General features: G+C 40.4%; 1 protein-coding gene across 1 annotated transcript in view; it reads right to left on the bottom strand.

Moving 5' to 3' along the window:
* The window catches only part of foxp2 (forkhead box P2), an 86,207-nt gene extending 72,679 nt beyond the window's left edge, over positions 1–13,528 (bottom strand). The window contains exons 1-3 of the mRNA XM_079455432.1: positions 13,240–13,528; positions 5,322–5,388; positions 4,848–4,912 (exon numbers count right to left, since the gene is read on the bottom strand). The gene's annotated coding sequence lies outside the window, so the exon portion shown is untranslated. The remainder of the gene's footprint in view (positions 1–4,847; positions 4,913–5,321; positions 5,389–13,239) is intronic.
* Between the last annotated feature and the right edge of the window lie 1,175 nt (positions 13,529–14,703).

Genomic DNA, 14,703 nt, shown 5'->3' with positions numbered 1-14,703 from the left:
CGAGGCAGAAAAATATGAAACAAATGAGTGTTAGTGAATGAAGAACGCATTCAGCAAGACAAGACCAACATTGAACATAAAGAAAAGAAATGATCTGCATTTGAAGTAAGACACTTCAGAGCATTTGTGGCCATCTGTCAATTAACCCAAAACATAGGACTTTTCCATTACTCCAAGGAAAGGCAGTCAATCGATTAATCGCGTAAGAATAAACGTTTGTGTCTGTGTCTGTGTACTGAGCATATTAACTTTGTATTTATTAACACATCCACGCATATATTTAAAAATAAAATTTAACATTTATATATCATTTTAATTATACATGAACATAAATAAATTGAATCTAAATCTAAATATCTAAACATTCTCTCTCTCTCTCTATATATATATATATACATATACACACACACATGCATGTACTGTGTATGTTTTGTGTATAATGCAAAATGATTATGAACAGCACAGCACAGCACACAGACATATATTATTATGTAAACACAAATGTTTATTCAGGATGTGATTAATTGCGATTAATCGTTTGACAGCCCTAAAAATAATTAATATAAAATTAATGTTGGAGGTGCTGAAAGTAGAAGTGAAGGTAATTCAAGGGTTAAAAGTAGACAAAGGGGAAATATTATTTTTATTAGGAAGCACTGGCATGGAAATGTGCCGTCAAGTGTCTAAATCATCAATTCTGTGTTTTTATCTGTGCATGTGGCAACTTTAACCAAAAACATGACGACCAACGCATTGAATATATATTAATGTGGACATCGAAAGATGCAAAGGGAATCTGATCTCCATGAGTTTAACAAATCTTTCAAGAATACAGAAGCAGACAATAGAGAGAGAGAGAGAGAGAGAGAGAGTCAGGACAGGACAGGAGAGGAAAAAAGATTTAAAAGCCTTCACAGGTGAGCTGGGCTGAGGGACAGTCCGTTTGGTCTCTCTGAGAATAAGGTCATGTTTATGCAGAATCTCATATGTGCTCCCTCTGGCTTCAACAGTCAACATCACTCTACAAGCCTCAGAATCAGGTGGTGTGACCACAGAATTGGCCCAGAGGCGGTGCTTTCATGAAAGCGGGTAACAAAAGTGCAGCGTACACCATGGAGAGAAATCAGAGACCCCTTTCCAAATACTCACGACTCTTCACGAGGAAAACAACATACGTGTCAATGTTTAAGCCATGTGACCCGAATCGGGCCAGCTCTCATCCTGAAAACAAACATCTATCACATCTATCAAAGCAGGTAACCGTGACATGGTTTAATTGCGGTTTATGTCATGGAAGCCAAATCCGAGGCTCTGGTCTTCTGCTTCCGCGAGATCACTTTTCAAACCGCGATCAAATTATTGTGAAGAACAAAGGCGTTGCCTTGTATCTTTTGTAGTAAAGCTTTCTCTGTAAATGAGGCCCGACAAAGCGTTCAAATGGGGAAAGTATTTCAAAACAAGCGATATCAAAAGCTCAGAGAGCTCTGTCGACGTATGACACTTATTCACTTCAACAAAAACAATATTAACCGTTTACATAAAATCTCAAACACTTGCATTAAAACCCTGGAATTCTTGCAAGAAAAATTATATTACATTAAACACACATACAAAAAATAAGAGGCTAAACTAATTTAATCTAATTTACATTTAAATGAATCCTTTTTGTGGCCAATTATTCACATAATCTAGGAGGTTTACAACTCCACAGGAGGCCAAAATCCTTCAGACTCAGTTGGTTCAAAGCTTCTAAATAAATTGGCTCCAGGAAACCAATAGCATCTAATCGACAGCTGTTCCTATAACACGTTTCGGTAATCCAAGTGTATTCTGTCGCTGTTTAAAACCCAACTGGAGTTGATTTGACGATTGTCTGAACAAAGTTTCGAACCTGACTTTCGTTGTTTCATTTAGAAATCAGAATTATGCAATGCATTCACATTGTCAAATTCCCCAACATGGAGACACAACAAATCTCTGCACATTCTCTCCTAATCCATCCACGTCCGCTCCAACGTGATCCGTTTCATGACAGCCCAGCTCGCCACGGGGTGCAGCTCCACTGGGACAACATACGCGGGCGGGCGAGACGACGTGAGACCAATGCATTGGACATGATCACCTGCAAGCAAAGCGTCTAATTCCTCCCACCTGGAGCGACGGGGTCAGACATGTGTCAGGCCACTCTGATGTCATGCTTGAAAGAGTCTCTTGTTTCACAATCATTCCAGTCCTTTGGAAAAAATCCAGCTCGGGATTCTGCAATAAACTACAGAGACAAACTCTATGCAGTCCTGACTTCTGCTTCACAACATAAACTTACAGACATGCCGGTATTGAAAGACTGGCGACACTGAGAAGTCGCAGTGAAGGACACGGACTCCAGTGATTAGCATAGCACTCTGGCAGGATCAATAAGCTCATTGACTCGGTCTGTCTCCTGTATCAGGAATGATGGTGGCGAGTTACCTTTTTCTAACTCTACTGCACGTTTCTCTCGCTCCAGTTTTCAAATCAGCTACTATCCGTTTCTGTCTTTGATGGCGCGGGTAAATAAAGCTGTCTGATGTTATACGAACACTACCAGGAAAAACAAAAGCGTGTGTTTTAGTATCATCGGAAACTAAAAGCTAGGCATGAGAGTGAAGTAAAAGGTTTGGAGGAGGGTAGAAGCATTACTTTAAAAACCTTTATAGAAGTTTATAGAAAGATGTGCAAACGGCCTAGACAAGGAGCCACTCAATCTCTAATTTGCTGGCATGGCTTTACAAGCCCCTTCCCAAACCTATCTTAAAAGGAATGTGGAAACTTGGTCCGAATCCAAAAAAAACCTCTTCTTTCTTACGCGGAGACAAAACAATGAAGGGAAGACTTCGAGAGGAACGCCAGAACTGTGAAGTGAACCTTGATGACTTGAATGTTTCCTCATAAAAAAAGTTTAAGTTTAAAATATTCACCATGGCTGAGAAATGGGGGGATTGACCAGCCATCTGATCCCAGGAGCGGTCTGGGTTCTAGGGTTAATGGGGGATAAAGATTAGGAGGAAACGTGCTTTTCGCCTTTCGTCCCCAACTACCTTCTTTCCAATCCCAAATCAGCCACACAATGAGACCTGCGATTGGAGACGGAGCCCGGTTCCTTTGATATCCCCCCGTCCTCTGCGCACCGAGTGTCCGGAGCAAAGCTCCGTGGAGGTTGCTCTCCACTCCAGGGAATGGAAGGGCTCTCGCTGAGCCATTTTAGATGGAAATGACAGGCGCTCTACTAGAACAAGAAATCAATTTTCAAAGGCGAGGACGAGAAGGGCTGTCCATCCGAAGAGCAACTCCATCCCTTGGCTTTAAACTCGGGTGAGATATGCTTAATTGCTGTAGATTTTATAATGTGTGCGTGCCGGCGATGTGAAGTTGGGGGGCAATTATGCAGGGTTTTTACGGTCTGATCAGAAGACTTCTGTTCCAGAACAGATATGCTTTAAGAGTTCATCTTTGAAGATTTAAGTGGATACTCTTCAAATTAAAAACTAACATTCAAATCTCTTTAAGGTGGAGAGAGGCACTGGGCTTTCGCCTAGTCTTGAGAGGCAGTGACTTCTGGGGTTTTCAGCTTCTGGCTGAAGTCCAGCCACCCAAACTCTCTGCAAATGCAAACTTTAATCAGCCCTCCACCTCAAAGGCAAGAGTAATGGGTTGGAATGCCTTCACTGATAGATGCTTCTTTACCGAAAAAGTCGAGCGTGAGGACGTTATGCACACGACTGCTATGACTTAAATTAGGAAAAACTTTCTAAAGGTTTAAAAAAAATGTAAGCATGAACTTGGTCTGAATTTTGATATGCTTGCCCCTAGCTGAGCTTCAGAATTAATTATAACGCACATCTTAAATCAACCAAAAATGTAGTTTGATGTTTAAAGGCTCGTTCACGCCAAAAAACGTAAACTACAAAGATAGCTATAGTGACAACTATTTTACCATCAACAGACAATAACATTGTGCTTAATGTCACATGGTGTCTACACCGGACGGGACCGGCAAGACGTGACACGACATCGGTTCACGACACGACACGTTCATAATGGGTTCGTCGTGTCATGTCGCATACAATGTGGCTAAAATTAAGAAATATAATTGCTTTTAATGTGTTCCATTGTCTTTTGTTGCACTCTGTATTGTTATCATTTTGATGTGGACTGTGCTATTCTCTTAAACATAACAAGTTTTAAAGCTTTAAAGTGTTGGTTATCATCCTTGATGTGAACGGCCTTAAGATTTCTTCTACAAAAAAGCGGTGTGGTATAATTCGGACTCTCAGCAAATCTCTTGATCATCAAATAAAACCATACTTTAGCATTTGCATGAAGCGCCTTGACTAGCCACGTTTTCCTGCCGCATGCGGTTTCTCTCATTCACCCTTCGCAACTGCATCCACCCGTCTGGCAATGTCATATATCGCTAATGACGATATCCACAGCCTCCATCACATAATCAGCGGTTACAGACCGCGGGATTCCTTATGCACGTTTTAGACTTACTTGGTGACAGATTATCATCGGAGCAGAATTCGACCAGAGCGTCCGTGGCGTTGAAACAACTCTCAAAGCGTATACTTGCTTTGCTACATGCGACAATACAATTAACGTAAAACTTCGAAACCTCTCTATCAGAGTTCGGTGATGTGCCGCAGATCTTTAAGAGGTTCCTGGACACTCGCTTATTAGAGTTACTCTCAGGATGTGGTTGATGGAATATATAATGAAAGTGATTTTTTTGTGAGAACATATCAATTATGGTCGAGACAGACGTATCAAACATGCAAATAAGCACTTTGCGGAATGCTTTTACTCACCGATTTCTCCTTGGTTTCAGAGTATCCTTGCTACGCTTTGAGCAATGGCCATACCAGGTCTCATCCTATCCAACACAAAACACAGAGCAGGACACACGTGTAAACATATGTAGATTTTGTTCTTTTAGCTGTGCAATTGTTTGCTTTTGCATTGTATGTAGTGGCTAAACAGCCGGTCTCTAGACAGCGATGTTTGGAGAGATTCAAAGTGATGGATGAGGTTTACCGCTTGTGTCACGTGAAAGCTTTTCATCTCCCCGCTAAAGTAATTACGACAAAGTCTGTCGCACGTTGACAATAAAACGGGTCAATCAAATAACTGGATGTGAGCTTGTTTCACGTCAGCTTGTCGCGGTATGCGTGTTTGTGTATGTGCGATGGTTCTCTTTTCTGCTTCTTTTTCAAAGGGTGCATCTGCCAAAAAGATGAAAGTGTTGACAGAAGTACAAGTGAAGCTGTGTTTTGCGATCTTACCCTGAGGGGAAACTTTCAGTTGATGTCCGTGTTTGTTTGGGAGAGACGGGTCCGAGTATGAAGGAATCTGTCAGAGAGAAACGTAATATTCCATAATCAGAGAGTCGTTTCAAACATGTATTAGTTTTTATTAGTGCTCAGTTTTTAACTCAATGACAAGAATGTGAAATGATTGAACTGAACAAAAAGCCCTTTGGTTCCTCCGTACATGTCTGCATATTGACACACGTACATATAACACTCACATGCGTAAAAAACAAAGAAAGAAATGAGGGAAACTGTTCAAGAAGCCCTCGAAAAAGCTTGCCATTCCTGCCAGGTTAAAACTATCCGAGCATAAATCAAACTTTCCATAGAGGTTCCTGCCATTTCTTGCTGACACTAGCAGATAAGTTGGACTAAATGAGCGTGTGGCACACGCTTCACCTTGCTTCCCAAAAAAACCTGCAAGTTGTAACATATTTCCTTTTTAGGCGTACAGTCATGAAGCTACAGTATGGCACAGACACGTGCAAACCGAGCGGCCTCAAAATTCACTCCCAGAAAGACCCCCGTAGGCAACTAACAGCTTCTGGATCCTGTGGAATGTGCTTCGTGAAGTGTACAAAAAAAGGGGGGGTTCGCTGGGAAGAGTTATTCTGCAAACAAAATCTGCCAAATGCCACCGCATCTCGTGACTGTGTTTGACTCTGGGTTACGAAGTTCTGCGCAGAATAGCACAAACTGTCTATTAGCTCGAGTATTAAGATACACATCTTCCTGCTCGATTACACGTGCTTATTATACAAACATATACAGTTCTCATAATTCAGAAAGAACCGTTTTGAAGCACAAATAGTGTCGCAATATGTTTAAACTTACTAGCTCAGTCAACATTCGAATGAGAGATTTATTCTCAAAATTACAGTTTTGATAATGTTTCATCTGTGGTTTTTTTGTACACACACACACCGTGCGGAGAAAACACATTTTTGTGAAGCTCTACAATATGTTTTTATTTCCTAATGTTGCATTCATTTTAAACCGCCTCGGAGTTTATTTTAATAGCCCGATAGCTTTGGACTGTGAAAACGTACAATTTAATTCAACTTGCAAGGCAATACCAATGTCATTACTCTGCGTGACCTCACCGTAGAGAGTTTACACAATACCAGGCCCATTTCAATTCGGCATACAAAGGGATCTCTAAATACTATCAAATTATACATACACACTGCATTACCCATTCACCGGCTCCCCTAATGCCACTGTCTGATATTTACATGAAGCCGCGCGTTAAGTCGAGATAAACTATTTCGAATCAAGGGTACGGGTGCCTCTCCAGCCCCTCGCAGGGTATGCAGATGAAAGACGACATTATGCTAACAAGTCAGATTACAGTACACAATAATTTTTTACCTTTTCAAGCAAATACCATCCCCGTGTTACGGAGGACGTCAGGCGCAATATTTTCGACTGGGGCCCTTATCTGCGCTGGTCGAGCGATTCAGGGTCCCTGAACAAAGATGAATCTTCAGACTCCTTCCATTCATCAATGGACGTGTAATTACCCCCGGTTCACAGTCTAGACGTTACTGCTTTCAGGGTATTTAACGTCGCCTTTGCAACATGCATGCTGCCCGTGCTCGGCGTTAAATCTGTCGCAGATAAATTAGCGAAGAATGCAATGAAAAAAAGCAGCCACAATGAAAGAACTTTATCCTCCCCACTGCTAAATGAGATTTCTTTGAAATGCAGATCAGTGGCGCTAGATTAGTGAATTTTAGCTGCTGTCAACATCATAACAAAATACAAATGCGATTGTTCGCCCGGGCCTTATCTCCTTGCTTGCATCTGCTTCTACGCTATTTACTCGGCTTGATTTACTATGCAGATCTAAATAAGACGCGCCGACGGCACAATGGCTTCTTAAGCTTCTACATCAAGGTATTTGAGAGCGCAGTCACATGAAAAGCTGGCCCATCAAAGGCTCGCCCCTAATGAACTTCCACATCAGAGGGGGTGGGCGAGGCGCTCAGGAGAGGCGCTAAATCAGGGATGGTGAATGGAGGAAGGATACCTTCGCGCCACGGGAAGATTAACACGTGGCGGGATCTGCCGGTGAAGCACCGAAGGGGGCCGTCCGACCCGAGCACGGGTTACCGGTGGTGTAACTGCAGATTAATAACCGAATTAAAACTGCCGGCGTGTGCCGTAGCAGGCCTCAAGGTAAGACTGATGCGTGTAACTAATAAAACACGGGCTGCCGTGGCAACAGACGTGTACATGTTGACACGTCTCGTAGTTAAACGTTCGTGGGAGGAGAGCAACCGTAGCCGCGTCCTTGCGAAGGTGCCACAATGATGACAGTAATCTTCAAAGCCGAGGCGTTATATTTGGGGAATAACCTCTAATTTCACGCCATATTTGTTGCATCCTGGGTATACAGATGGGATTACAACTCAAATCCCACAATTTACTCCAGCAAGTAGAGGGTGGTGAGAGAGGGAAAATATACAAGGGTATGAAGACAGTGCCGACGCTATAGGGCTCTGGTTAGGGTTCAAATCTACATGCACCAGCGGTTTACAGCTGATGGGGGGGGCATGCGCCTCAGAGGCAGTGCACACACAGGAACAGCACATGTGGCTTGGAGCAGAACTGTGACATCACAACAGATGAAGAGGGGCAATGGGAATACAATCGTGGGGGGGTGACTAACACAAGATGCATGCACGGAGAGCATGTGGCGGCTCAAAACCACGTATACAAAACTATTTTTGCATTTAGAAAGAGCTAGGCTTACCCAAAAGAAAAGAAAAAAATTATACCTGAACATTTTAAAGTCAAATAAAATCACTTTTTCTTTTCGAATGGGCATCCCTATCCAAAGCCTTGCTTGTGCCAAAAACTTACTCTTGGGAATGTCTTTACCAGACTCCCCTACATAAAAAAAATCTAAACACCAAGAGTTAAGTGTAAGATCTCAACGCGCCTCTAATTTAAAGACTCCACGGGAACCCCTTTAAAGTGGAGGTATCTTTCAGAAAAGGTCCTTAAGCAGAGGCAGCATCCAACGGCCTGGCGGTCGTATGACACAAACCGCAGTTGTCTTTTCCCCATCTTACAACCCCCCCACTCATCTCGCCTATGCCAAGTGGGCACGATGCCAGTCGCATTTGCAACCACGAGGGACTGTTGCCTTTTTTTCTTGTTTAATGAAATGACAAAACAACAGATTTACATATGCAGAAACAGGTGTTGTAACAGGTTTGACTCCTCTTGACCTAAAACGTGTTGCGTGGGGGGGAAAAGCAAAAAAACGAGAAGGGAAAAAAGTTTATTGGCAACAGCTGCCTGGAGGTTGTTTTAGGCTCTGATGGGCATTCACATCCACACCATCTGCCCTGCTGGTTGCCAGAAGTGACAATCTAAATTAAAAAGCGCTCATCAGTAATCATGAAAATAAACTATTGCATTGTTGTAGCCATATGCTTGGAGTGGTCCAATGAAAGACAAAAGAGTATAATTAACCCTCTGCATCTAAAGACATCCCAGAGCACCAGAGAAAGCATCGGCCCCTGTGTAATCCACACAAACACACACATTCCTTCAGGCCCCTAGACGCATACCATCACTTTATAGAAAGACAATGTGAATCTGTACGAAATGAAGGTTCAACAAAGATGATTTCAAGTTTCAGAACAGAAGAATTGCTATCTTTATATGAGCCATATAAAAAAATTGACGCTTTTTAATTGCTCTGCAGTTTCATCTGTTTGATGAATAATAAAATATCAACAACAAAAGATGAATTGTGCAATTTTACGAAAACAAAAAAAAACTGTGGTAGTACCATCGTGTGAAAGTATTTTGTTGTACTTTAAAAAAAAAGAATACAAAGAAACATCAACCGTGGTCTCACCATGGTACATTTCCAAAAACATGGTATTAAAACAGCAGAAAGTCCGAAGAAAGCTACTGAAAAAGACTTTTTTCAAAGAAAATCTGCCTTTCCTTCCAAACGACACCATATGAAGGTCAAGCACATTAACTCGCGCTCAGTACAACAATTCCTAGAAAACAATTCAGGTCAGGAAGTCAAACTAAAAATAAATCGCTCTGCCCTTGTCAGAGACAAAAGGGGCATTCATTTGCCCTGTTATTATTTACAGGAGGCATGAGGAACAAACCTGAGCCCGCCGTGACCCTGCCACAGCGTTGAAACTTCTTCTACGGGGATACCAGCAGAAGGCGGTACCATATGCCCACGGCCTCGGGCCGGATGCTCTTTCTGCAGCCTAATACGCCTGTCAGGAGACGTTACTGTCACAATTCCTCTGTTTTTTACAACGCGTTTCAAATAAACAGCCTTTTTTCTTGCTAACAGAACTGTCCTCAGAGATTCGAGTTAGAAGAGGACAGCATGCATGAGATGAACTATAATATATATGTTGATTTTGTAATTAAGATGATTTCATTGTTGTTACATGCGTGATCATTGCAACGTCCCATTTTGCTTTTAAGATCCATTAAGTATTTTCTAAACGATTTAAATCAACAGATTTTAAGGAGAAACGGCAAATGCAGTCTTTTATCAAACAAAAATTCTGTTTAAATGTTACATTTTGAAAGAAACATCAAAATCATGCGAGACTGTCAATCACACTGCCGTAATTCCTCTCGTTCTCTGGCTCATTGTTTACAGTACAGACAGGCTGCGGGGAACTTTGGTCTGAGCAGCGTTGACCTTGCCGTTTACAACAAATGACACCCCGGCATTACTCTACTAGCTGGACAGCGTAAAGACACTCTCTTTAAACAACGCTGCAGTTTCAAGAATCTGTACATAGGCCAAAAGACATTAATACAATATAATGAATGAAAAAACATCCAATATAACATTACTGATGAACTCAAAATGAATAAATAATCCCAAGAGCATTAGTTTGTGACAGATTGATACATTGCACAACATTAAGCAGATTACAAAAAAATGATTAATTCTTATATGCTATCAATTTCAATATCTAACGACGACCATGACAACAATGTTCTAATAATAATTCAAATTTGTGTAATTCAAAATAAATGCGAAACATTATTAAATCGAATAATTATACTGAATATTTATTTAAAATAGCGCTATTATATCCGTCACTGGAGATATGGTAATCTGCATCAGCCATTAAAACTAATCTACAACGGTTGACCATCAACGTTGTGAGATGAGATGCTCTTGGGTCGTTATCACACATCGGTCATGTGATACAATTTCTGGGCCATCACATTCACAAGCTCAGCGTTGAGAACTCTGATCTGTTTAAAGCAAAACGTAAAAGCCACAGTTTCCAGAAAGACACCAAATCCTAAAAATGAAGTAAACCAGAAAGCACGGCTCCCTCGAAAAACATTTCGGATAATACATTAAACACGGTGTGGCTTGAGTGAGGATTCATTTAGAATCCACGTCCACAACGTTACCCAAAACAAAACATCTAAAGAAAGCATTTCTTAGCAAAAAATCAACAACCACTGTCAGTAAGTACAGCAGGAAAAATGCGGTGCACTTAGTTACAGAAGCTCACTAAACATCATTAGGGTGATTTGGATAATTACGCTGCACAAGACCTCTTAAGCATGTAATACAGTCTTTTATCTAAAGAAGTCAATCTCTCTGAGGCTGACAGCCAGAAGCGTATGATCCCGGTAAACAAATACTTTCACGCGGCACCAAAGTGCCATTAAAGGCCAGAACTGTCAACACTAATTCCACTCCTGCGAGAGGAGGGGAAGAGAGGATGAAAAAAAAGACTTGATTACCTCTGGTTGGCTTAATGTGCATATGAGGGTTGTCATGGAAACGTTTCTGTGAAGTTAACATGGATAAAAACAGTAGGCTATTCGGCTTAATTGCCATTAGACTTTTATGGCCTTGTTTAGAGATGTATAGACTAGGAAAAAGCCAGGTAATACATCGCTTAGCGTTGTGGCATGAATAGCACAACCCTTTTCTGCTTCTGTACTTTTGTAATTCCCGAAACTCTGGCACATGGAACACGGTTTAGGGGGGCACATACGGAGTTGTCATACCGACAACGTAAAAAAAGGGAGTATGAATTAAACAATGATTTTAAACAATGCAATGGAGAGAAGTGAAAAAACGCTCCCACCCACACATATCACAATGACGTACATTAAGAGACCAAAAATGACTGCCGGTGCGGCTCGCCTTCCCAACGCTGGAAACAAAATCAATGTGGATAAACGCATACTCTATAACTAGTCAAGTTGCCGTGGCAGCTTAATTTGGACGGATGATTTTTATTTTACTCAATGCACACACATTAATCCTTAAAGGACATGCTTTTTTCTTATTAAAGCACAGCGGTATGGACACACACACACCAGCCAATGATTAATGCTGCAATCACGGCAATGCCTGCAAAAACACAAGGATAATTCAAGTTCGGGCCCCCCTTCCTCGCCACAGGTCAACTGTCATGCCCCCCTTACACACGTATCGCACGTGAAACATCACACTCCAAACTCTGCTCATTGAAACAGTGCTAATTAAAATCACCTGGGAAGAACTGCGTGGGTCTAATGAAGGGCCGGGCTTCACATTACAAAGCACGTTTGGAGCTTTAGAGCCGAGTGTGTGTGTGTGTGTGTGTACAGATTTTTACTACAGCTATTCAGCCTCTTTGAAGCGACAGAGCATCTAGCGATGCACACCTGCACTTCACCTGCTGGAATAAAGCAAACGTTCTTCTGCAACCAACACGGGACGAAAATACACCACCTAATCGCAGCTGTAATAATACACTACAATACACATTAAAAATATGAAACTACCCTATTGATTTAGTCCCCAAATCCATTTAACCCACTGATCCGGCGCATTAAATGTGACTGTATCTTGCAGGTGTGCTGTCCATTAACACTCTCATACAAAAGGCTTTGGTATGACTTAACCACAGACTTAGTGTGCAACGTGAAAATGAAGTATTCACTGTGGAAACAAAGTACACATCAATGGTAAGATTATAATCTCATTATTATTATTATTATTATTATTATTACTATTATTATTCATAGGACAACAAAATATGAATAAGAAAAATTATGATGTATCATGATAAATGTATCAATTTACAAACATAACGTTAACCATTTATATAGATATAAATAATGATATACAAGTATTAATATACATAATTATGTACATGAATAAAAAAACATTGTGCATAAAACTATAAAACAGTAATATAGCATATAAATGCAAATACGTCTCACGTTTGAAATTATTAGTATTGCAGTATATGGAATAATATTACACTTATGTAAAAATATGACATAATTTGCATTTTAAATATGCGTCTTATTTCTCTTTGTCAATCATTTTATGTAAAACACTTTGAATTGCCCTCGTGCCATATAAAAAAAACGTACACTTCTGCAAAATCTAATGTACTAATACTCGATATTTAATAAAATAAGTCATTTAAAAAATATGTAGATCCATAACACGCTTTAATATATATATATTTAGGACTATTATAACACTTGCACGAGTTTAAGAAACAATAAAACGCGAAGTAAAACTGTTGTCAAGAGTTCTTTTAAACACGCTTCAGTACTTGTTCATCTTCGATATACATTAGCGCATATTTCTTTCACATCACTGTTTGAAAGCACGATGTTTTTGTTTGCCACAAATGTCATTTCATACCAAACAACAATAATCAACACGGAACCCAAATAAACACCATCAACAGATTAAAAATACAATAACAGGTGAAGCACAAAATACGTGACGATGTTTAGAAAATCACCGCACTGACAAAGTCCCAAACAAAACGCTTCACGACATCTTAACTCACAACTCCAAGACGAAACATCTGCGCAGAAGACGCGTAAACATGTGCAAACTCACCAAAACAAACACGTTTATCTCCGGCGATACAAAGTAACGTTAGAGAGGAGCGCGCACACGTGTTCGCTCGCGTACGAGTAAAACACGCGCGTAAAGCAAAAAGGAACAACAAGTTTAGGAGTAAAGTAAATAAACGTTGCGGATAGTCCTCTGCTCGCGTCGGTGCCGTCTTCGGGTCAGCCTGCTGCTGTTGTTATGAACGCAACAGTAAAGAAACGCGAGGGGACGCGCGCTCCTGTTTGAATGCGCTCGCGTGACGCGCGACGCGGGGCTGCTTGTTTTTTGCATCGAGATTCAACACATCGAGATGTATCGGGAAGAGTTTGGGGGGGACTAGCTTATCACAACGCGGGCGGAGGTGGATGTTGTTGTTTTTCGGCACGCTGCGACCCTCGCGTGACGTCACGTCCACCTGCCAGCCGTCAGAAGTTTTGCGCGTCGGCGTTGTTTTAGTCGAGACTCTCGCTTTGGGTAAATACGGAGAAGTGTTTAAAACAAACGAGCATCAGTGGTGCATTTCATTTTTCTTTTGTTTTGTTTTGTGTATTTGTATTGTAATTTCATTTGTATTTATGTATTGCTGAAATGTGTGGCAGGCTATATAATATATAAGGTAGCTTTTGAAATGTTTTTATTATACAGTACATTTACAAATGCAATGCACACACACCCGACACATTCAGATGCACTTTCATTCGAGAAATTTTATTTGATCAGAGATGATAGCAAATGAAGGAGATATTGTGAACGTTTTTTATCTTTGTTTGCTTAAATGTAATGAACCTTTAAGTGTTTGAAGGGCTAAACTTTTTTAAAGAATAATACGCGTGTGATGCGCACTTGCTGTTCTGTAACTGTTTATCATTGTCACATGATGAATTTCACATGATGAACCATAAAAAAATTAATGTTGTGCATTTTGTTTTTTTCATGCGTTATAACTAGCCTACTTATTTTCTCATCAAATATTGATAATAATACTCTCTATTTGAACGAATTATGTTTACTGTGCGTACCCGATTTAACTGTATTTGTGTGTGTGTTGAAAACATTGTTTTAAATGTGAAATCGTTTTTTTAAACAATCCACAAAACAATTGTTATTATTATTATTATTTGCATGACATCGGAAATGTTTAGCAAGCGAATATTTAAACAAGGGCGATGTTCAGGATTTCCACTTGGTTTTGTGAGTAGAATTTTAACACTTATAAAATCTGATAATAAATATCTGTCAGATATCTGATGAGGTGTTAATGATTTTTATTCATTGATAAGAAAGAATAATAAATGTCTCCCTCAGCATGAATGCCAGAGCAGCAGTTTAATCAAGAAAGCATCTTGCATTGCAAAACTAACAAACAAACGACACGTGTATTTTGTATGTATTTTATTCAATTGTATATATACATTTGATTAGATTTGTTTTGAGGAAACGCTGGGAACTAACGTTTGGCTAAAACAT

The sequence above is a fragment of the Barbatula barbatula genome, assembly GCF_947034865.1.
Source record: "Barbatula barbatula genome assembly, chromosome: 4".
NCBI lineage: Eukaryota > Metazoa > Chordata > Actinopteri > Cypriniformes > Nemacheilidae > Barbatula > Barbatula barbatula.
The sequence above is the reverse complement of the archived record's forward strand: the minus strand, read 5'-3'. Positions and strand labels throughout refer to the sequence as shown.